The 25,779-nt window shown below is 35.8% G+C and overlaps 3 long non-coding RNA genes across 3 annotated transcripts; 1 reads left to right on the top strand and 2 right to left on the bottom strand.

Annotated features, from left to right (window-relative positions):
* Positions 1 to 4,412: 4,412 nt before the first annotated feature.
* On the top strand, positions 4,413 to 17,291 carry LOC139786425 (uncharacterized). The gene is made up of 4 exons (XR_011722282.1): positions 4,413 to 4,970; positions 5,053 to 5,192; positions 5,280 to 5,380; positions 16,251 to 17,291. It is a non-coding gene; the product is annotated as an uncharacterized lncRNA (long non-coding RNA).
* Positions 8,572 to 10,955, bottom strand: LOC139786426 (uncharacterized). The gene is made up of 2 exons (XR_011722283.1): positions 10,303 to 10,955; positions 8,572 to 10,217 (listed from the first exon to the last, which is right to left on the bottom strand). It is a non-coding gene; the product is annotated as an uncharacterized lncRNA (long non-coding RNA).
* A 6,082-nt stretch (positions 17,292 to 23,373) lies between the features above and the next one.
* Positions 23,374 to 25,245, bottom strand: LOC139786427 (uncharacterized). Its single transcript, XR_011722284.1, has 4 exons — positions 24,488 to 25,245; positions 24,278 to 24,397; positions 24,065 to 24,199; positions 23,374 to 23,983 (listed from the first exon to the last, which is right to left on the bottom strand). It is a non-coding gene; the product is annotated as an uncharacterized lncRNA (long non-coding RNA).
* Between the last annotated feature and the right edge of the window lie 534 nt (positions 25,246 to 25,779).

Here is a 25,779-nt window from a genome sequence, read left to right as displayed (position 1 = left end):
TGTACTAGTCGGTGCAAATCATGTGGTAATACAAAAGTTATTATTACTGATAACAATATAGTTGTCCCAATTTCTATTAAAATTTGAAGAAAAAATGTGATCTTAATGATTTATTAAAGACTACATTTTCACATTGGTGTCAATCACATGACAAATCATGCGAACATTGTGCAGGAAATGATATAATGTTTAAAAATGAATTAACGTTGACAAAAGAAATGGTTATTATTCATTTAATTTTGTTTTCATTACAAGATAATAAAGTAATAAAAATACCACAGAAATTTAATTTAAATGGCATATCAACAGCTAAAGTATCAATAGCTAAACAGCAATATAAAGTAATGAATGCTATATTTCATGATGGTTCATGTATTGAGAATGGCGATTATACAAGTATGTGTAGAGAAGGGACATCTTGGACTAAAATTGATGAGAAACAAAAAATGATTACGAAAGAAGAACGATGGCCTACAGGTGCTAGAAATATTTATTTATTATTTTTACAAAAAGTTGATAATAAAAATTAAGCAACTATTATCAAATATAGATACACATTTTACATAAAAACAATGTCCAGCAATGTATTTTCATGATTAGCAGTGATATTCTAAACCAAATTCAATTGTATTTTATTACATATTTTTTATGTGGCATCAACATGTCTCTCATTTATTAATTTACATATCAATGATTATATTTTAATTATAAAAGACGATGAGAGTGGTAGTGAAATTTTTTCACTTTATTAGCATTAATCACGTTAGAATGCGATTGTCTTATATCGCAAAATATATACAGGGTATAAAACTAAAGGTGTTACAAACTATTATTTCTAAAACTAAGCAAATTATGAAATTTTTGTTTCCTTAGAAATAATAGCCTGTAACACCTTTAGCTTTACAATCTGTACATACTGTTTGTAAGATATACTCTTTATAAGACTAGATATTATATAGACGCGCGCGCTATTTAACTTTAATATTTCACTGTTACTATTACACTATTAACCACACAACTGTCAAAATATGCCATGACAGCCGGTCCTGAAGTAAGCACAAGAGAACTAATCCGCATTGCGGAAAAGCGACAATAATATTTCGATAGATTCGAGTATGGATGACATGCCCTTTTTAGAAGAGGATGCGTAACACTACAAAATGCATGATATCAGTACAAAATTACCTTTTTCAAAAAAGGTAAAAAAAGGGCGCCAAGTACACGCGTGGTTGTTACCTCGGAAAAAAACCAAATGGTAGTATCATTAATTTTATCTCACAAAATTGTCTCACAAAAATTGTCTCACAAAATTGTCTGACAAAAATTGTCACACAAAATTGTCTCACAAAAATTGTCTCACAAAAATTGTCTCACAGAATTGTCTCACAAAAATTGTCTCACAAAATTATTAAATTACAAAATTGTTACTTTATTCAATCCAAGTGATATCTATCTTAACAAAATTATTAAAAACAGAAGTCGTTTTTGTTCGACCCAACTGGCCTAATAATTAATATATTTAAACTCACAACGTTTCGAAAAATTATCTCACAAAATTGTCTCACAAAAATTGTCTCACAAAATTGTCTCACAAAAATTGTCTCACAAAATTATTAAAATACAAAATTGTTACTTTATTCAATCCAAGTGATATCTATCTCGAAAAAACCTAAATAACAAGTGGTATCTATTTAAAAAAAAAATATGTGAAATTTTTTAATACTGCGCCAATTACAAAGAGAGAATATATATATATATATATATATACCTTAACAAAATTATTATTATATCACGAAATTGCGTTACCAAACTCAATCCAAGTGATATATATATTTCAAAAAAATATATGAAATCTTTAAATTACGCCAACTACAAAGAGAATATTATATTGCTTTGAAAAATAATTGTAGTGCAACTACTCTTAAAAAATAAAACAAAATTGTGTTACCTAACTCAACCCAAGTGGTATGTATCTTTGTATTCCTAAGGATCTTTCTATCAACCCAAGTGGTAGTAGTTTTAATTCTCCTTGATAAAATTATAATATTACAAAGAATCGTTTAATCATTTTAATCACAAAGAATTAAAGAGGTAACATTATAAAATAAAAATATTTAATTAAAATAAAATAAATAAATTTTTCTTGTAAAAAACTTGGCGCTGCTTTTTTAAAGTCTATCCAGACAAATTTGCATCGCGCATAAACATAAGCGTAAGAAATTGATTGGTTCAGATATATGTGCAAAAGGAAATAGACCAATCCATCTCTTTATGCATATGCTTATGCACCTATGCAAGTTTGTCTGGATTAACCTTAAAAAAGCAGCGCCAAGTTTTTTACAAGAAAAATTTATTTATTTTATTTTAATTAAATATTTTTATTTTATAATGTTACCTCTTTAATTCTTTGTGATTAAAATGATTAAACGATTCTTTGTAATATTATAATTTTATCAAGGAGAATTAAAACTACTACCACTTGGGTTGATAGAAAGATCCTTAGGAATACAAAGATACATACCACTTGGGTTGAGTTAGGTAACACAATTTTGTTTTATTTTTTAAGAGTAGTTGCACTACAATTATTTTTCAAAGCAATATAATATTCTCTTTGTAGTTGGCGTAATTTAAAGATTTCATATATTTTTTTGAAATATATATATCACTTGGATTGAGTTTGGTAACGCAATTTCGTGATATAATAATAATTTTGTTAAGGTATATATATATATATATATATATTCTCTCTTTGTAATTGGCGCAGTATTAAAAAATTTCACATATTTTTTTTTTAAATAGATACCACTTGTTATTTAGGTTTTTTCGAGATAGATATCACTTGGATTGAATAAAGTAACAATTTTGTATTTTAATAATTTTGTGAGACAATTTTTGTGAGACAATTTTGTGAGATAATTTTTCGAAACGTTGTGAGTTTAAATATATTAATTATTAGGCCAGTTGGGTCGAACAAAAACGACTTCTGTTTTTAATAATTTTGTTAAGATAGATATCACTTGGATTGAATAAAGTAACAATTTTGTAATTTAATAATTTTGTGAGACAATTTTTGTGAGACAATTCTGTGAGACAATTTTTGTGAGACAATTTTTGTGAGACAATTTTGTGTGACAATTTTTGTCAGACAATTTTGTGAGACAATTTTTGTGAGACAATTTTGTGAGATTATCTTCAACTTTGGCATATATGGACGACAGATTCCCATAGACGAATATTCTCCATTGAACTAATTCTTATCAAATTGATTTGACTAACCACCCTCCTTAAGAGATTCTCATTGGAACGCCATATTTGTTACTTTCATTTGAGGGTTCATATTTTTAGGGTTTATACCGTCATTTTTTAAGGATTAATCATTAATTGAAGGTTAACTATCACTTGAAGGTTAACCATCATCCGAAGAAAAACTCTTAAAGTTGGGTGTGATTTCGGACCGCCAATTGAAGATTAACCTTCAAATGATGGTTAACCTTCAATTGGTCCGAAATCACACCCAACTTTAAGAGTTTTTCTATGGTGTTTTTTTAACGGTTAACACCAAAAGTTGAGTGTATTTTTCCATAAGGGTTCAGTTTGATTAAGTATATAAAAAATGTCTCTATTTTTATTCTTTTGAGCTAGCAAATTGTATTCTTGGTTTTTATGGTGATTAATATTTTGTGCAACTGCATCAATCTTTTTGTTGCTAGCGATTAATATTTGTTTTTATGTATTCGATTACTGCGCAAGTGTTGCGCATTTCGTTAATTTTATCAGAAGTTTACTTATCTTCTTTTTGTACTACTGGATTTAAAGCAAACCAATATAAACACAATAATTGTAATTTATAAACGTTTTTTTTATCTTATAACTCATTCTCTGTTGATACCATATTCTCTAATCCCATTATTATCCTAATTAGCAGACAATGTTTTTTAAACGTTTGAAAAATATTTGAAAATCAATTTTAAACACATATTACAAAACGTTTGAGAAACATTGCCTGTTGATTGAAACCGCAAAATTTCGGCAAGCTACAACAGGGGCTGGATTTTTTAATTTATTCGCAAGAGAAAGGTATGCGCAAATTCTACTCTTACAGAAAAGTTGCAAGTTGATCGCATGGCTTTTAGTTAATCAACTTGCAACTTTTTTATAAGAGCAGAATTTCCGCATACGTTTTTCTTGCGAATAAATTCAAGGATCCAGCCCCAGGTGCGCGCGCGCTGTGCTTTAAAAGCCTCATTAAGAACGTATAAAGGTCTTATTTGAATTTAATTAAATTTAAATTAGATTTAGAACTTATTAAGAACATATAAAGGTCTTATTTGAATTCAACATATTAAGAACATATAAAAGCTTTATTTGAATTTAATGAAATTTGAATAAAATGTACAATTTATTAATTTCATATATGGTTTCAATAAGATTAATATTTAAATTGAATATATTAGCTAATTAAATCCTTATTAAGCCAAATTAAATACGAATATTTTGATGATGAAATGATACTGTAAGAAGTACGTATATATACTTTGTATACTACGAAACATACGTACGAGTATACACGTCAATTAAGAATATACGACATGTATTCATATGTTCGAGATTTTTAATCGAAATGTATATCGGCATTTCTTTTTATATTCTTAATTAAGTTTTATATATAGAACAAATATGAGCCATATTAATGCAGTTATTCAGCATTAATTTAAATCAAATAAAATTTAAATGGAGATTTTATTAAGGTCCATATAAAGTTCATATTTAACTGTTTTCCACGGGTAGTGAATCGAGCGAGAATCGGCACAAATTAATGTCACTGTTATTATATTTTTCAGACTCGACGACCGGTGTTTCCTCCGTTTATCTTACACGGACGTATCTCGTGTGTCGTGCTGAAACGTTGCGTCAGCCTCTCGCTTTTGCCTTTCGTTCACTTCTACATTCGTAAAGAACGGAAAATATTGGTAAGTTCATTATCATAATTCGTAAATAGTGAATCGAGCGAGAATCGGCACAAATTAATGTCACTGTTATTATATTTTTCAGACTCGACGACCGGTGTTTCCTCCGTTTATCTTACACGGACGTATCTCGTGTGTCGTCCTAAAACGTTGCTCAAACGTTGCGTCAGCCTCTCGCTTTTGCCTTTTGTTCACTTCTACATTCGTAAAAAACGGAAAATATTGGTAAGTTTATTATCATAATTCGTAAGTAGTGAATCGAGCGAGAATCGGCACAAATTAATATGTCACTGTTGTTATTATATTTTTCAGCTCCGATTAAAATATGGTTAGCCCATGCCAAGGAACGTATGACGAGAAACAAAGAACAAGAAAAAGAAAACGTGTCTTTGGAAAACGTGCCTTTGGAAAACGTACGTTAGATTGTAAACGATGCAGTAATTAATATGAATATTTATCTTTTTGCGTAAGAGTCAGATCAGTTTAGTAGCAACATGTTTTCTTTCTTAAAAGTTTTATTTTTTAAATGTTGGTCTTCTTTGCAATATTGTCGAGATGCTGTAGCAATATGTTTTCTTTCTTAAAAGTTTCATTTTTAAATGTTGGTCTTCTTTGCAATATTGTCGAGATGCTGTAGCAACATGTTTTCTTTCTTAAAAGTTTTATTTTTTAAATGTTGGTCTTCTTTGCAATATTGTCGAGATGCTGTAGCAACATGTTTCCTTTCTTAAAAGTTTTATTTTTTTAATGTTGGTCTGCAATATTAGTTTTCCGTGTATAGGAATTAAGTGGAAGTGATTAATGGTATAGGATAGAGATGGACGATATTTTCATTCATGATGCGTATCGATACGATACTTTCAGACTGTATCACCCATATCTAGTAAAGGATAAACAAAATAATAATTACTTACGCGACGTAAATGATTATATAGTTTTCCAGATAAATATGTTAATAACTACTCTTAGTTATTTAGAGAGAATCCTAAGGTCATTGCCTCACTGTGCCAGTATTATCAATGCAATTCTGCCGTAGTGACACACTGCCCGTGTTGGTCCAGTTTTGCATAGAGAACTTATTTAATATGGTTTAGCGTAATGCAAAAAAACCAAAAATCTTTAATTTTAGTGTTATATGCGTTAGCAAAATATTAAGTATTATTTCGGATAGGTATTATTCTCGTAAGGAAAGTTTCATATTAGGAAATAAGAACCTTTAGTTAAGCGTATGTCACACGCAATCAATTTTACACTGACCGTTAAACGCCTATTTTTCTTACGTCTTACGTTTTTCAGCTAATGCACAACGAGCTGATATACTTACATTTAGAATTATTCACATTTAGATTATCGGAACATTTAAAACGTTGTGTCTGGAGGAGCAGCTTATTTGTTTACTTTTCTAAACGCGAGATGCATTCCATTTGTCGCTCCTGTTTCGCGTGCTGGTTCTCGTTCCCATAAAATAGATTGCGTGCGACGACGAAGTGTTTGGCTCGCATACGTTGGAGTCAATTTGTGATACCAATTGTGTATTTGTGCAATACATACCAACAGCTCAACGAATTTTGCTTTGTCTTCTCGTTTTGTAATAGGTATGTTTCGTCGAGAAGATGACATGTAGTCAGGTTTTCAATAGTGACGGCGGAAAGGATTATATATAATATGCGCTATCGTGCGAATAAGTGTCATATTGTCTATAGAGGAGGATGTTTCAATGCTATGCTCACCGATATTACGTCTCTATTGGTTCTCCATATATACAGAATATCCCATAATATATGTTTCTTTTTTCTTAAAAAATATATTATGTACAGACATGTGCACATACGTATGTAACACGATATATGTATACTTATGTATATATGTGTGTGTACATCTATGTATACTGAAGGATGGTCCGTATATGGAAAGAATTTTGTAACATAATACAACACGTATTGAAACATCCACGGACAATATGATGCCTTCCCTTGCCATATATATGTATCATTCGTACAATTATAACTTGCCGCTTACTGTAAATGCGCTGCAATTACGTTATAAAGTCCATTCTAATTATTTTCTATTCGAAATATCGAGATTACCGTCTGACATAACTTACAAGATAAATGTTCGCACTGCAAGAATTGTTTGTCTTAATGTATTATTCAATTGAAAATGTATTCATAAGATATTTGAACGATTGCAGTGTTCTCGAACTTTAAATATTTTCCTATTTCTTTTTTGTTTACTTATGTGCAATCGTTTTTTTAAGAAAACGATTATTTTCGCTAGTTTTAAATATGTACTTCATATGTACTCAAATCACTATGTGATTTAAAGTTCGAGAACACTGCAATATAAGGAAATCGTATGTCACATAAAACAGGCAGTAATCTATTATTCATCCACGACTTTCAGGCTGTATCGCCCATCTCTAGTATAGGATAAACAAAATAATAATTACTTACGCGACTATGTAAATGATTAATGTATTATTCAATTAAAAATGTATTCACGAGATATTTGAACGATTGCAGTGTTCTCAAATTTTAAATCACGCTTAATTTGTAAGTACATTTTTCTGTGCAAACGATAACTTACGAGTGAGGACTCAGATTTTTAAATATTTCCAACAAGTCGTGTGACTATAATACATTTTCCTATCCTTTTGTTCTAAATAAGCATCATTAGATACACGACACATGTAAAAAATGCATACTTTCCTATTTCTTTTTGGTTTACTTACGTGCAATCCTTTTTAAGAAAACGATTTATTTTCGCTAGTTTTAAATATGTACTTCATATGTACTCAAATCACTATGTGATTTAAAGCTCGACAGCACTGCAATATTCTATAAGGAAATCGTATGTGACATAAAACAGGCAGTAATCTATTATTCTATAGCAATTCTCTCATCACGTATGACACTCGAAGTAACATAAGCATTAAACTCGGCGTTATTGCGGTATTAATTGTCAGTACTAATATTTGTAGTGTATAATGTACACACATTGGCAATAATTTACAATGCACATATAAATAAATATGAATTTATAAAATATAAAAGAGTACCAATTATTTAACCCTAATCGAACGTAATAAGTATATACCGTGCATATTCTATTCTTGATTCTATATTGATACCTGAGATATTCTTGGTATTTACTGCGGGATATTCTCAGTAGATACTATGAACTAGGTGAGGCGGAAATAGCAATGTTCTGAGTATGTTCTCAGAAAATCGTGGTACGTATCTCGAATGTTGTGAGAATATACGCAATCTGCTGCTGAGATATCCTTCGAACATTCTCAGTATCTACTTGTGCTGTATGGGATATGAAGTACATATTTAAAACTAGCGAAAATAATCGTTTTCTTAAAAAGGATTGCACATAAGTAAACCAAAAGGAAATAGGAAAATATGCATTTTTTACATGTGTCGTGTATCTAATGACGCTTATTTAGAACAAAAGGATAGGAAAATGTATTATAGTCACACGACTTGTTGGAAAGATTTAAAAATCTGAGTCCTCACTCGTAAGTTATCGTTTGTACAGAAAAATGTACTTACAAATTAAGTGTGATTTAAAATTCGAGAACACTGCAATCGTTCAAATATCTCGTGAATACATTTTCAATTGAATAATACATTAATTATTTACATAGTCGCGTAAGTAATTATTATTTTGTTTATCCTATACTAGAGATGGGCGATACAGCCTGAAAGTCGTGGATGAATAATAGATTACTGCCTGTTTTATGTGACATACGATTTCCTTATATTGCAGTGTTCTCGAACTTTAAATCACATAGTGATTTGAGTACATATGAAGTACATATTTAAAACTAGCAAAAATAATCGTTTTCTTAAAAAAAGGATTGCACATAAGTAAACAAAAAAAAAAAATAGGAAAATATTTAAAGTTCGAGAACACTGCAATATCGTTCAAATATCTCGTGAATACATTTTCAATTGAATAATACATTAATCATTTACATAGTCGGGTAAGTAATTATTATTTTGTTTATCCTATACTAGAGATGGGCGATACAGCCTGAAAGTCGTGGATGAATAATAGATTACTGCCTGTTTTATGTGACATACGATTTCCTTACATTGCAGTGTTCTCGAACTTTAAATCACATAGTGATTTGAGTACATATGAAGAACATATTTAAAACTAGCGAAAATAATCGTTTTCTTAAAAAAAGGATTGCACATAAGTAAACAAAAAAGAAATAGGAAAATATTTAAAGTTCGAGAACACTGCAATCGTTCAAATATCTCATGAATACATTTTCAATTGAATAATACATTAAGACAAACAATTCTTACAGTGCGAACATTTATTTTGTAAGTTATGTCAGACGGTAATCTCGATATTTCAAATAGAAAATAATTAGAATGGACTTTATAACGTAATTGCAGCGCATTTACAGTAAGCGGCAAGTTATAATTGTACGAATGATACATGTATATGGCAAGGGAAGGCATCATATTGTCCGTGGATGTTTCAATACGTGTTGTATTATGTTACAAAATTCTTTCCATATACGGACCATCCTTCAGTATACATAGATGTACACACACATATATACATAAGTATACATATATCATGTTACATACGTATGTGCACATGTCTGTACATAATATATTTTTTAAGAAAAAAAAACATATATTATGGGATATTCTGTATATATGGAGAACCAATAGAGACGTAATATCGGTGAGCATAGCATTGAAACATCCTCCTCTATAGACAATATGACACTTATTCGCACGACAGCGCATATTATATATAATCCTTTCCGCCGTCACTATTAAAAACCTGACTACATGTCATCCTCTCGACGAAACATACCTATTACAAAACGAGAAGACGAAGCAAAATTCGTTGAGCTGTTGGTATGTATTGCACAAATACACAATTGGTATCACAAATTGACTCCAACGTATGCGAGCCAAACACTTCGTCGTCGCACGCAATCTATTTTATGGGAACGAGAACCAGCACGCGAAACAGGAGCGACAAATGGAATGCATCTCGCGTTTAGAAAAGTAAACAAATAAGCTGCTCCTCCAGACACAACGTTTTAAATGTTCCGATAATCTAAATGTGAATAATTCTAAATGTAAATATTTTCCGTTCTTTACGAATGTAGAAGTAAACGAAAGGCAAAAGCGAGAGGCTGACGCAACGTTTCAGCACGACACACGAGATACGTCCGTGTAAGATAAACGGAGGAAACACCGGTCGTCGAGTCTGAAAAATATAATAACAACAGTGATATTAATTTGTGCCGATTCTCGCTCGATTCACTATTTACGAATTATGATAATAAACTTACCAATATTTTCCGTTCTTTACGAATGTAGAAGTGAACGAAAGGCAAAAGCGAGAGGCTGACGCAACGTTTGAGCAACGTTTTAGGACGACACACGAGACACGTATCCGTATACGTGCTGTCGTACGTTGCTGTCGAACGGAGACAGCCGTTTCTCGCACTCGCGGATCGTTTCCTCGCTCGCGTGCACATACGCGAATAATGACCGAATTAATAAAGACGGGGCCAAAGAAGCCGCGGAAGGTTATGTCGACGAGACCGTCGCGCACACGAACAGCCGTTTCTCGCACTCGCGGATCGTTTCCTCGTTCGCGTGCACATACGCAAATAATGACCGAATTAATAAAAACGGGGCCAAAGAAGCCGCGGAAGGTTATGTCGACGAGACCGTCGCGCACATGGACACTATATGGACAGCCGTTTCTCGCACTCATGGATCGTTTCTTGTCCTCGCGCGCTTCTCGCTTGCGTGCACGACACAACTTCGACAAGATGTCCGACCGCCGACGTCCGACTTCGTGTTCGTGGCTTCGTGCCCGATCGACTCTCATCGGGGCGACTTCGGCTCGCCTAGCGCGCGCATCAACACGCCGCCTTCGGACTTAGCCGATTCGGCGTCGTCGGTGAAAGCAACACACCGCGAGCGGACACTTTATCTTCTAATCCGTATTAATTTATATATTCTGAGTAGTATACGAGAATTTACGAAAAATAATGTACTACTGTGAGATATTACAAGTACATCCTGAGAATTTACGAAAAATAATGTACTACTTTGAGATATTACAAGTACATCCTGAGAATTTACGAAAAATAATGTACTATTAGAGATGTTATAGAAATGTTCCAGGTATATTATATACGGTACGTACATGTACAGTACGAGTACAGAACATTCGAAAGATATCATGTGCTGTATGGGATATATAGACAGAACTCACTGAGAGATACATTTGTTGCATCTAAACGGTAAGGACGTGGCAGACAAGAAGAAAGAGGGGGGGCTCTGATGGAAGAAGACGGAAATAGGCTACCGGGTGCGAGGCTAGTGACCACGCTAATCAAAATATGGCTTGACAATTAGCGCGATATTGGAATATCTAACACGCCCCCTTAATTGGCATGTCCATATTTGTTCCTCTCCTGGATCGTCCTTATTCCCATTCCTCGCACGAACTTTTCGTGTTGTGGTCTTCCCAGCGCCTTTGTAAGGATGTCCGCCAACATATCATTTTTCGGGACATGCTCTATCCGCACTTCGCCTGTTGCAATCTTCTCTCTGATAAAATGATGGCGGGCGTCTATATGCTTTACTCTATCGTGTGATGTTGGATTTTTGGCAATACATTCGGCACCCCTATTGTCGATGTAAATCTTAGAACCGCTCGATCCTGCAATTTTCAACTCCTCGAACAAACCCTGAAGATGGATGGCTTCCTTCACTGCTTCACTCAGACTGATATATTCTGCCTCCGTGGAAGATAAGGAGACAGTTTGTTGTTTCCGTGACCTCCAAGCGATTGCAGACCCCTCGAATAGGAAGACATATCCAGAGTAGGATTTCCCATCAGTTATATCGTTCGCGAAGTCAGCATCTGAGTATCCATACATTGGTCGTCCCGTCTTCTTAAAGTACAGCCCGAGGTCCAATGTTCCTGCCAAGTATCTTAAAAGTCGCTTGGCAGCTAGCCAATGATGATCTCGGGGCTCATTCGTGAATTGTGCCAGCCTTGACACAGTGTTTGAGATATCTGGTCTCGTAGCGACTGATAGGTACATAAGAGCACCCACTAATTCTCGGTATAGCCATTTACCTGTAGTTGAGACAGTCGTCTCTTCCGGTTTTTTCTTAGAACTTGCTTCCGCAGGAGTAGCCACCTTATTGCACTGGTCCATCCCAAAGCGCTTCAAGACGTCCAGGGTGTATTCACGTTGGTTAACCGCAATGGATTCAGCTTCTTGGTGAATTTCAAGACCTAGACAGAATTTTGCAAGACCAAGATACTTAATTTCAAAACTATCGGTTAGTTTAACTTTAATCTCATTTATCCAACTAACGTCCCTTGCAGCTATTAATATGTCATCTACATAAAGTGTGACAACAAGTATATCCCCGTTACGATGTAAGACAAACATACAAGGTTCTCCAGCTACCGGCGTTAGTCCTATACTTAGCAGTTTTTGTTTTAACTCCTCATGCCAATCTCGTCCGGCTTGCCGAAGTCCATATAGAGCCTTCTTCAATCGACATACACTCCTCCCGGCGCATATCTTGCCCAACATATTGCTTGCCTTCTCTCTAACCGTTGATTCTATCTTCGTATTCACGGTGATCTTCTGCAGCATCTTCTCCAGCATGCCAGGAACCTCCATGATTACTTCCTCACGTAACGGAGCATTTAAGTATGCAGTTACCACATCAAGTTGATGTATCTTCAGGCCATACTCCACAGATAGTGCCATGAGAAATCTGATGGACTCCAGGCGTGCGACCGGTGCAAAAGTTTCCTTATAGTCTACTCCGTATCGTTGACTATACCCTTTAGCCACCAGTCTGGCTTTCCGCCTTTCAACCGTTCCATCAGGGCGATATTTATTAGTCAGAACTAATCTACAGCCAATCACATTCTGATGTCCCTGCTTGTCAGTAATTTCAAACGTATCGTGTTTAATCAAACTGATGATCTCTGACATTATGGCTTCCTCCCATTCTTCCCTTTCTTCGCTTGCCATTACCTCACATAGAGAAAGTTCCGCAGGCCCTGCGAAGACATCATCCTCGAGTTCTTCAGTTAGAAGATTCTCCGGTAACTCCATCGATTCACTGTTACGAAGCGTGGAATATTGTTTTTGCGGTCTACCTCTCTGTCCAGTCCGCAAAACCTTAGGCCTGCCAGGGCACCGGCGGAGAGTATTGGATTGTCGATCATTCTCTTGATCTTCGTCCCCGTCATTACTCTCGTCCCGCTGACTGGTTTCTTCTGGTGTCTCACTTCGATCTTCAGGTCGAGGTTGATTTACCTTAGGTGACTGCGAATCCACGTCACGGCCCTGCGTATGAATTTCAGCTTCTATCTGATTTTGATCCTCGTTCACTTCATGGTTAGCACCGCCTCGTCCTCGACCAACTCCAACGATGTCAGACGTGAAGGTGACTTCTCTTCATTTTCATGGACTCGCACGTCTCTTGCTATCACTATCTTCTTCAAATCGGGCAACCATACTCTGTACCCTTTTGTTTCTCTAGGATATCCTACCAAAATGCCTTTCATTGACCTTGCCGCAAACTTGTCCTTAGGCTGTGTCTTGTCCAAAACATTGGCAGTTGAACCAAACTTTCTCATGTGGTCTAGGGTTGGTATCTCTCCTATCCACTTCTCGTATGGGGTAGGGGACCTATTCCTTATGTAGCCCGCGGTTGCAATTGCCTCCATCCAAAAACTTGGTGGTAATCCTGACTGTAGCAAAAGACACCTTGCCATATCCAGCAATGTCCGATTCATTCTCTCGGCAGTCCCATTCTGTTCAGGAGTTCGTGGCACTGTCAATTGTCGTCCTATTCCAAATTGTATTAGGAGCCCGTCAAACTCTGAGTTGCAGTATTCCTTACCGTTATCTGATTGTAGATACTTTATTTTTTTGCCTGTTTTTCTCTCGACATGACTCTTTTATTGCTTGAAAGCTTCCAGGACTCCTGATTTTTGCCCTAGAAAATATAATTCGCACCATCTTGACGCGTCGTCAATAAATGTGACAAAGTACCGGGCACCATTTCTCGCCTGTGTACGCATGGGCCCAACGACATCTGTGTGTAGTATTTCAAGTAACTCCGAACATGGTAATGCACCTTTTGGAAACGGTAATGCGGTCATCTTACCTCGAGTGCATATCTCGCACGCCGACAAGTCTTCTGAGTGTTTCTCGAACCCATCTTGCTCATAGACATCATGCAGCATCTTTATCAAATCCTTTTGATTGAGATGGCCCATTCTCTCAAGCCAGGTTTTCAAGTCAGCGTTCTTCTGGGCGCCTAAAGCACTCAAAGCTTGATTATGATAAGTATTTAAGTAATATAAATTACCCTTACGTTGTGCGAACATTGTGGCGTGTCCTCTCCCATCAGTGACAACTGCCCTGTCCCTATCAAAGAGCACCTTATGACCTCTCTGAGTGATTTTAGAAACCGAGACCAGATTATTTCTTAAGTCCGGTACAAAGAGGGTGTTCTTCAGCTCAACGTTAGTCATTCTGTCTTCGCCAGGAACCGATGATCTGACGATTACCGCACCTCTTCCATCAATGGCTGTCGACGTGTTGCTAGCTAGGTTTAGCTGTCCTTGCGCTGATGAATCCAGATTTTGAAATAATCGCTCGTCGCCACATAGATGTGACGTACATCCACTATCAAGGATCCAACCTTGTGTATCTAGTGGCTTGCACACTCGAGATGCTGCCATATAACATACAGCATATGATTCATTGACGGCATTAGCTTTCTGTTTCGAATCCTCAGACTTTTGCGGGGGTTGATTCCCCTTTTCCTTATCTGGGCATTCCGCTATCACATGTCCATAACCTTGACACCCATAGCATCGAAACTTTGGTTTCTCTGGTGCACCTGACTTTCCTTTGTTGTCCGCACGCTGAATCCGCTTCTTCTGCCCGCGATCCTTCCAACGATTCAGAGCTAGACTTCCGGATGCTTGAACCAAATCTACTTGACGTCTGAGCTGAGTCTCCTCCAGAATTTTAATTTTCAACTTATCCAGAGGCATTACTTCGTCTCGACTCTCCATGGCACACCTGAAATCTGAGTATGACGGAGGTAGACTGCATAATACAATAATGGATTCAAACTCACAGTCTATCACCACTCCCATGGGTTTCAGTTTCTTCAAGATATTAGAAAGACGATTTAAATGAGCCTTAACATCGCCTCCTTCTTGCAGCCTTAACATCCAAAGCTCCTTCCACAAGGTCGCCTTCCTCGCTGGACCTCTTGACGCATACGTGGATTCGAGCTTCAGCCACAAGTCTCGCGATGTCTCACATTCACTCAATCCCTTCACTTCATCAAGGTGTATTGCCAACAAAAGAGTAGACTTAGCCTTTCTGTCATTCCTTATCCATTTCTTTCTTTCGGCTTCTCTTGCATCTGCTGTGACTCCAGCAATTGAGTCAGGTAAAGCACACTCTCCACTTGCGTACTCCCAAAGATAATTATTACACAGAAGAGCCTCAGCGTGTATTTTCCACGACTCGTAATTATCTTCCCTTAGATAATGAATCTTATTCGAACTCAATTTACTGCTACCCATGACTTCAGTGACACAGATGACTTCAGTGACAGTAGTCTCTTCGACTTCACTCTTTACAATAGCCGCAGATACAGCGGACTTTCTATCACTCGTGGCCAGTTTAGGTTATATTTGCAACGGACTCAGATATCGATTGGGCTCGACGTCGTTCCTGGGCCCATAACCTGTTGGGGATATCCGGGGTTGCGATAGAAAACAATAGACCTCGATTAAGCCTCAAAAGAATGGAATGTTTATTATATATAGACAGAATTCACTGAGAGATACATTCGTTGCATCTAAACGGTAAGGACGTGGCAGACAAGAAGAAAGAGGGGGGGGCCTCTGATGGAAGAAGACGGAAATAGGCTACCGGGTGCGAGGCTAGTGACCACGCTAATCAAAATATGGCTTGACAATTAGCGCGATATTGGAATATTTAACATTTGGTTACCTTAGTCTCTAAACTTTGGTGACACGTATCACATTTAATTTGATCCTTAATACTTTTAACCACAACCCCAGCTATGTAAATTACAACTTCTGAATTGTATTCATTACAGCACCAACTATTTGAAGACCCATAATCGTGATCAGACAATGTCAAAATGTTATCAACTAATAATTCATCCGCGTTGTTTGTTTCTATTTCAGGTTTAAGAATGTGGGTTTCATCTTGGACGGTACAATTTCCTTCTTCTGGTACTATTGCATGAACATGGGTCATCAATTTCTTATATGACCTTTTGAATTGGAGACAAGTCGGATTATTATTAAATCCTCCCATTCTTCTTATACTTGAAAAAAATATCTCTATGTGATCCTGAGACATTTTATATGTTAGTAAATATGTAATAAGTTTTCTTTCAAATAAATACTTTGCTACATGTAACGCGCTATTCATGCCTACAATAAAACCCCCAAAACCGACTCTTTTTTTACTTTGCAAAATGGGTATACGTTCACCAGTCTTTTTATAGACTATTTGTAATGACTGAATGTGGCGGTCAACAGACCACACACAATTTATCGCGCCTGCGGAACAGCAACCAGTTGTACACGCAAAACCGAGCCAGCGGAACGACAACCGGTCGTACGCGCGCCGAACGCGCGACGAGCACGTGCCATCCGCATGGCCCAAACACCGAGAAGTAAAAGCATAATAAGGGCTTTCACCGCCAGGCGGCTGAGCTTTCTCGCGTTTAAAGTTCAGCAAGGACCTGTATATAAAGGCCAGCAGCGAAGGCATCATCGAGCAATTCTAACTCAGTGGCCCTCATGTATGGAAGCCACCGCACGAGAGCTCTACTTTTGGATAACCCGTGATACTGCGCCGACGGAATACGAGGCCACCGACTTCACGCCCATCGCTGTCGCCGAAACAGCCCGAGCAGCCTCAGGACATCAGCCCTGTAACACGGATCTCGATCGCCGAGCCTCCGGCACGCCGCGCCGCCCGGTACACCTCCGGCTTGGAGGAAGCCCGGCACGTGGGGACCGCAACAGCCACTCCACCGGACGCGAACAACACCGTGCCTCCTCTGGAGTGAACGCGCTCCGCTGTAAGGCGGAACCAATCGGTCCTTTTCAGGGCCACATAATAATCCAATCAACGGCCCTTCTTAGGGCCACGCAACCCTGTACATAGATACACTGTACATAGTAGTAATAAGAATAAACACTGTATATACCAGATATCACGACTCTCGTCAATTACGGCTCCACACACTGCGCCTCCTTCCTCAGCAAGCGAACACGGCAAGCGAAGCCGATAGAATAGTGGCTATACGACGCCATACTGAATATAGTTACCCTTATGAAAAAGTAGTACTGGTTTTAATACTAGAAAAAGTATTGGTGAAAGTACTGGAGACATAAGTACTTAAAGTACTACTAAATTCGACCATACTGACTTCATCAGTACTCCTTCCCAGTACTCATCCAATACTCATTCAGTACTCCCTTCAGTACTTCCTCTAGTACTCCGTCCAGTACTCCCTCCAGTACTTTCTCCAGTACTCCCCCCAGTGCTCCCCCCAGTACTCCCTCCAGTACTCCCCCCAGTACTCCCTCCAGTACTCCCACCAGTAATCCCTCCAGTACTCCCTCCAGTACTCTTTTAGTACTTATCGAATACTCGTGGGATACTAACGTATGGTACAGGCGTAGTAGGGGAGAGTGGGCACCCTTGAACCACGTTTTTTCAAATCACATTAAAAATGGTTTTTAATAACTTCATTATAATATAAATGAGACTATTCGATGTTTAATATAATAAACTTTATTTGTAAATGATTTAAGAAGTAAATTTTTAGAAATATTTTGCAAAAATAATGATATTTCGAAATGCTGCGTTTGTCACAGTGGACCCCACGCGTGGAGTCGATTGAGCCATAGCGTACGGTACACTGTGACATGTAATGTGAAAGGTAGGGTATATACCCTGTGACATGTAATATGAAAGGTAGGGTACCCTGTGACATGTAGTCTATTAACTCTTCTCTCTACAAAAAGGTAAAACCAAGACTGTGCTAGAGAACCAATTTATCAATAATCGTGTCATATTTGTTTCATCAGATGACCTAAGAAATTGAAAACTGAAAACAAAGTCCTATAACCTCACTTTTTGTCGTAACCTAGCAGAGATCAACGAATATTGCCTCACAGCGACTTGAGCGACTTGATTACATGTGATCTGTAACTAAAGGGTGAAAAAAAGAGAAAATGAAAGTGTGGATATGATTATCGATGGAAATTATTTCATTTTATAGGAAAATTTAGGCACTAACATTTACTATTCCGCGATCAAAACACACTACGGAAACTCGCGCTGTCACGTAGGTAGGTTAGGTAGTTCTGTAAGCGTGGCACAGAGAACCCCATCAACCTGCGTCACATTGGGCCCCACTGAATATCGATATTATTTATCGTAAATATTTCAGATACAGAACAATTAAACGTTTTTGTGCGCACGTTGGTATTGAACCTAGATCCCGACGAACGTCTTATGAATTTTTTTTAACTGTAGAATCCCTAGAAATCCATACATATCAAAAAGTTATGACAAGTAAAAATGAGCCTCGGCAAGCCCCATGCCCGTTTTCGGTACCTCGATTTTTGAAACTGTTTTCATGCCAAATGGTTACTTATGATGACCCAATAATCCCTGCAAAATTTCAAGATGAGCATATGCCCCGTTTAAGAAATATAGGGGGTCAAAGTTGACCATGTCCAATTAAAAAATATAGCAGCTTCACATTTATACTCCAATAATAATGTCCAAAAAATTTAGCCGAAATGGTTCTTTTAAGATTTTTGGCTGCTGATTACGAATCTAAAGTCAGATTTTAAAAATTCAAAATGGCGGATCCAATATGGCGGACGAATTTTTCTTAAATTTATCAGATTCACTTGAAACTCGTTACTCGGGGGTTTTTGGGGTCGCTGATTACGAAATTGAAGTCAGTTTAGAGAAATTCAAAATGGCGGATACAATATGGCGGACTGATTTTTTTAAAATTCATCGGATTCACTTGAAACTCGTTACTCGGGGGTTTTTGGGGTCGCTGATTACGAATCTAACGGTGAACTAACTTTTAACCAACACCAAATCTTCTTTGTCACTACATTAAACCTACTTTGATCCTACATAGAACCTATTTTGTCCTACAATGGACCTATTTTTCCTTACATTGGACCTATATTCTACCTAGGAGCGGTAAGCGTCGAGCGGACTGAGTCTCGTTTTAAACAGTTCGGCCTAGAGTTACGAAACCCTGAAAACAAAAGACGATCAGCAGATCATCATTTCATTAACATTCCATTCCATCCTGGATTTGGCATTACATCTTGTCTTTGCTGGCTGGATTGTCGATTACATCTTGCCTTTGTTGGTTGGATTATTACACCTTGCCTTTGCTGGCTGGAATATGCATTACATCTTGCCTTCGTTGGTTGGATTATTACATCTTGCCTTTGCTGGCTGGATTATGCATTACATCTTGCCTTCGTTGGTTGGATTATTACATCTTGCCTTTGCTGGATATATAGGATCCGTCATTTTGAATTTTTAAAATCTGATATCTCTTTCGTATTTGGTGAACCCCAAAAACCCCCGAGTAACGAGTTTCAAGTGAATCCGATGAATTTTAAAAAAATCAGTCCGCCATATTGAATCCGCCATTTTGAATTTCTCTAAACTGACTTCAATTTCGTAATCAACGACCCCAAAAACCCCCGAGTAACGAGTTTCAAGTGAATCTGATGAATTTAAGAAAAATTCGTCCGCCATATTAGATCCGCCATTTTGAATTTTTAAAATCTGACTTCAGATTCGTAATCAGCAGCCAAAAATCTTAAAAGAACCATTTCGGCTGAATTTTTTGGACATTATTATTGGAGTATAAATGTGAAGCTGCTATATTTTTTGATTGGACATGGTCAACTTTGACCCCCTATATTTCTTAAACGGGGCATATGTTCATCTTGAAATTTTGCAGGGATTATTGGGTTATCATAAGTAACCATTTGGCATAAAAAAAGTTTCAAAAATCGAGGTACCGAAAACGGGCATTTTTTGCCGATGCTCTTTACTTTGCAAGGCTCCAATTACATATCTGCCTTTAACTAAAGTATATATGCTTATTTCGGCATAATTTTTTGATGGAAGTTATATGTTTTGAAAACGAAAGTTTTCATACCCACCGTCACTATTTTGCAAAACGTTAATACAGAAAACTCGCACTGTCACATTGAACCCCGTGACTCAAGAGAGCCCACTCTCCCCTACTTACGCAGTACTATCCAAGTAGAACAAAAAGTCAAGATGATATCAAAATAACGTCATATTGATAGTTTAGTGTGTTAATTTAGTATTTTATTAATTTAGTATTTCCAAGATACGTTACGAAAAAGTAGTACTAGCACTCAGTACTCAGTACTGAGTGATCAGTACTCGTAGTATTGACAGTATTAGTATGTTAAGGAGAGTGGTTAGTAAAATCAATTTGATAAGAATTAGTTCAAATTTACGGAGAATATTCGTCTATGGGAATCTGTCGTCCATGCCAAAGTTGAAGACAATCATCTGCATGGTTGTCGAGTAATTAATTATTGAAGTTATACTCTTGTCTCTCTCTTATACACGGGCGACACAGCAGAAATGTTACGTAACCTGTAATGTAACTCTCGAAAGCATATTAAAAATGATAAGAATTTAGTGAAAATAGGTGCAAATAACTCTTTACATATTTAGGAAGAACTTTCTCGAAGACTGAAATGATTCGTCTTTATAGTTATCAAGAAATTGTAAAAATAAAACAGGACCACATTTATTATTTCCACATTTCAATGTGGATAATAACGTATTTGGGTTTCAATTGTACAAACAACTCTTTTTAAACCTTAAGAAACAGCAATTAAATGCATTCCACATATTTATTTGCTAAAATTTGTTTATTTCACGCGACGAAAATCTAACCTATATGCTTTTCCCCTGCCGCGCGCCCTTTCCCCGCACAGAGAACGAACCAACCTCCTTAATACTCATGAATATTGCAGAATGGTCAGTACTGTGCCTATTAGTTTCTTACAGTACTGGCAGTACTATCATGATAGTACTCCGAATATTAATCTGATAAAGTACTAACCACTTCAATACTTTGAAGTACTAATGAGTATTATTGCTTGTAGTACTGCCAGTACTGTAAGCACTGACAGACGCAGTACTGACCATTCTGCAGTATTCATGAGTATTAACATACTAATACTCTCAATACTACGAGTACTGATCACTCAGTACTGAGTACTGATTGCTAGTACTACTTTTTCGTAAGGGTAGTGTAATATATAATATTTTTTTCCATCATTTGCAAGTTTTCAAGAGTTATGCACTCCTCTGTTTTATTTTTCCCAAATTTTCTTCTGCTGTTCAGTAAATCAAAAATATTAAAAATTTGACAAAATCGTGCTGTAGCTAATGCTTCCAAAAATTCAAAGTATATACGACTTAAAAAGATTAATGCATTGGCTACTCTAGTACTTAAAACCTGTGCTGCTAGTTTAACTTTCATTTTTTCATTATGGAAATTAATGTGTCTTCTACTGATTTTTGTCCCAGGATAAACTTTTTCTTTCTCTTGCAAGTCTACAAGCATTACTAAATATTTCCAAAGAACAAATCTACCTTCGTCATCGATAATATTACAATTACTAAACGTATTTCTGACTAGCTTTAACATATGACAAGCATCAGGTACAACGTGTATGGGTTCTTTCGAAATAGGATGTAGAAATGTTGTTTTATTAAAATCTTCCTTGGCCTTACTCCCAAGATTTTCTATCATTGATAAATTAGAACCAGCACCGTCGAAAGTGATCGATCTTATATTTTTTATGCCATTTTCACTTAAAATTATTAAATTATTTGTGATAATATTTGATCTTTCTTCAGCATTCAAGTTTCTAATAAAATAATAAGATATTGGCATTTTAAAATGACCGTTTAAAGCTACGAGGATTACAACCAAAGCATACGTGGCTTCTCTGCCATCATCAATATCATCAAAATTTATCCCAAGATCCACATGGCCATAAAATTTCCAACCATCCCATTCAACACATTTCTTAATGGACATCTCATCTACTTGTATTCCAAACTGTAGAATTTTACCACTTTTTTCGTTTTCGTCTATTACACTTTTAATTGACTTCAATATTTGCATAGTAATTCCAGGATTAAAATCAATTGTACTGAACCATTTTCTTATAGTTCTTGGATGAGGTAATCTATTTTGAAATGTTTGTCTCACATTATTATAAGCTGCATTTGAATAAAATAATAAAATAATAACGTGGCAGCAAATTGTCTTGTAGCTTCTTGATATTTTGTAACGCGGCCTTTACTCAGAACATTTTTCATAATTTCTACAGCTGGAATATTTATTGTAGCTTAAACAAAAAATTTTGAAAACAAACAAATAACCTTAAGAAAAATAATAAAATAACATATTAACAGAATTGAAATAATTCTTTCAATATATATATATATATATATATATATATAGCGGCAGTGTGGTCTAGTGGTAGAGCGCCAGACTCGTAATCTGAGGAACCAGGTTCGAGTCCACTAGAGCCATGTAAACATGGAATGTTTTTTCCGAAAGCTGCACCCTCCGTGCAAGATAGGCTCTTGTGCGGAGCAAACTGGGCTCCGTCTTTCGGAAAGAGACGTTAAGCCGTTGGTCCAAAGGGTTAAGTGAGAGGAGAAGGGTAGTATTGGATGAGAATTGAATAAAGGGTTGGGAACGTCCCTACAAAACGCCTTGCAACCCTGAGGGGAGTCAATAAACGTATTTAAAAAATAATATATATATATATATATATATATATATATATATATATATATATATAATAATTAGATGAAAGAGCTAATGAGAGAATCAAACTTTGGCTATCATTGACTGATATTTATAGTCCGTTCTATTTCAAAATTATTTTAAGCAATAGGTATAATAAGTATATTATATATATGTTATTATATACTGTATATAAGATATAAGTAATAGCCCTAATGTTAATATGGTTTTGTACTTTGCTTACAGCATCTTAAACGTCTAAAGATAATCTCAAAATATAATTGACTATAAATAACATGGATGTTTCAATTCTCAGGCGGTAAATCACTTTATGGGTCTGCGTACAGCTGATCAATTAGGACGATCCGGACTCATAACAGAGTTTCATTTTTACGTCTTTTCAAATAAGAATATATATAGCATTATTTCTGATTTCTTATTATATTTGTAAATTGTTTTTCCCTTAAAACGTACTAATACTAATGCATTGTGTTATAAAACGGAAAAAAAGAATAAACGAGGTACAAGGGATATAAAGTCAGTCCAAGTAGACCTTGTTTTCGCAGGACGACAATTAACTTAATTATTATATTATTGGAGCTATTCTACTATATATTACTCTTGTATTCTATTCTATTTTATTACTACTCTATTTAATTATATTTAAAAGAGACGGGAGCGTCCCGTTTGACCACGTTGCGATTGACGACAACCACCTACAGCTATGAATACGGGCCTGTGTCAGGAGCCTAAAAACATCATATTTTACTTACATCCATAACAGTAGCAACCTCGCTAGAAATCAATCCGTTATTTTTCAAATGAATTATTGTATCCTTAAAAGTTTTAATTCTTTTACTTTTACGTCTATCCCTTGCTTGTAAAACTTTTAACTTTTGTGATGTTTTTTCATAATAATTTCGAAATAATTTCCAATCATGATCAGATGTAAAATCATTACGACAAAAATCACCAACAAATCTATTTGTAAGACGACGGCGTTTTTGGTTGACTTCTCCACTTTCACTTTTTCTATACATATAGAACACAATTATTATTAATAAAGTATAACCAAAAGATGTTTTATCACGTCCTTTTTAATATTAACCATACCTTTTTATTGCTGTATTGACTACTTTTTGAATATTTTCAGTTTCTTGTGTTTTACATGTTGTATGTTCAAGGTTAAAGAAATCTTGTTCGTAATCCTTACTGTCCATACGTACCTGCTTGACTTTTACACTATCTCTGTTCAATCAAAACACGTTTTTGTTAATTTTTGTTAGGTAAACTGATAATTTAATTTAACAAGAATGGAATACTTACTCATGTGCAATCAGATTTTCAGAATTAAAATTTTTATCAACCACATTTTCAGAATTCAGATTTTTATTAATTGGATTTTCAGAATCCAAATTGTTATTTATGGTAATAGTACTTTTATGTCTAAAAATTATGAGATTATTTGCTGCATATTTATGAAAATCAGTATAATTTAACTATAAACAATACTTTGTTAAAATATTTATAATTTACCTTAACATTTCTTTCATAAGATGCAATGTAGGAATAGCTCCTGGACGCAAACATCTTTTTATGCTTCCATTTTTCATGCAGGTATAAAAGATGCAATGTTCATGAAAATGTTTGCTACATACTCTTCTATTTTTGGAGACTTCTCTCCCTATAGCATCGAATCATTTTAATCTTACATTCTCTCTTTTCGGTATACTAGAATAAAAAATAAAAATAATGTGTATGTCAAATTAAGGGGATGCTGGAGCCGCAGGCGAACTCGATCAGCGTCGATAAAGAAGTGCTCACCGACTATATCTGTCCTTGTATAGACAAAGATATAGACAAGGATAGCACGCTACATTGCACGCACACATACGCACGATACACATCGAAATTATACTTTTATATTACGCTTCCAAATCTTGATTTGGGGGGTTTATCGATGTTTTTATTGTTGTACAATTCAGGGGAACTTGTTTTCGCGTTCGTACCAATGGTATATCTCTTATATGAAATACATCTTGTGACGAGCTGACAGCTCGCCGCAACTCGAGACGCCATATTGGGATAAAAGTAGATAAGAAAATCTGTACTTCCGTAATTTTTTCTCGTTTTCTATATAAAATCGGAGTTCCCCTGAATCATTAATGTATGTACTGCAATTCTGGAGAAGGATTTTTAATTCTGTCAAATATTAACGACGCTACGTTTCGACAAAAAAATGCCGGTAAAACAGACGGCTCCAGCATCACCTTAATGTTCTTCAGCTTGAGGAGTAAATCAAAGTGACGTATTATTAATTAAAAGAAAGTGGTACGCAGCGCTCGAGCGATATAAATTTATTAAAAATTTATACAACATTGTTAGTACAGGGAACTTTTTAGAAACTGCATAAATATGTTCAGAACTATTCGAAAAATATTTTAGATAAACCGGAACTCCAACATTTCGCACAGCATATCACTCTATTCTCTCTAAGTACTCGGCTTTTCCGGGCGGTATTAATTTATAAAAAAATCATACAACATTGCTAGTGCCGGGAACTTTTTAGAAAATGCTTCAGTATGTTCAGACCTATTCGAAAAATATTTTACATAAACCAGAACTCTGACATTTTGTACAGCATATCACTCTATTGTCTCTAAGTACTCGGCTTTCGGGCGGTATTAATTTATAAAAAGATCATACAATATTGCTGGTGTCGAGAACTTTTTAGAAAATGCTTCGGTATGTTCAGAACTATTCGAAAAATATTTTACATAAACCGGAACTCCGAGATTCTACACAGCATATCACTCTATTCTTTCTAA

Source organism: Temnothorax nylanderi, unplaced genomic scaffold (assembly GCF_030848795.1).
Source record: "Temnothorax nylanderi isolate EJ_2023f unplaced genomic scaffold, tnyl_v1.0 TNYL_tig1033_pilon, whole genome shotgun sequence".
Lineage (NCBI taxonomy): Eukaryota > Metazoa > Arthropoda > Insecta > Hymenoptera > Formicidae > Temnothorax > Temnothorax nylanderi.
This window is presented reverse-complemented; position numbering and strand designations above follow the sequence as displayed.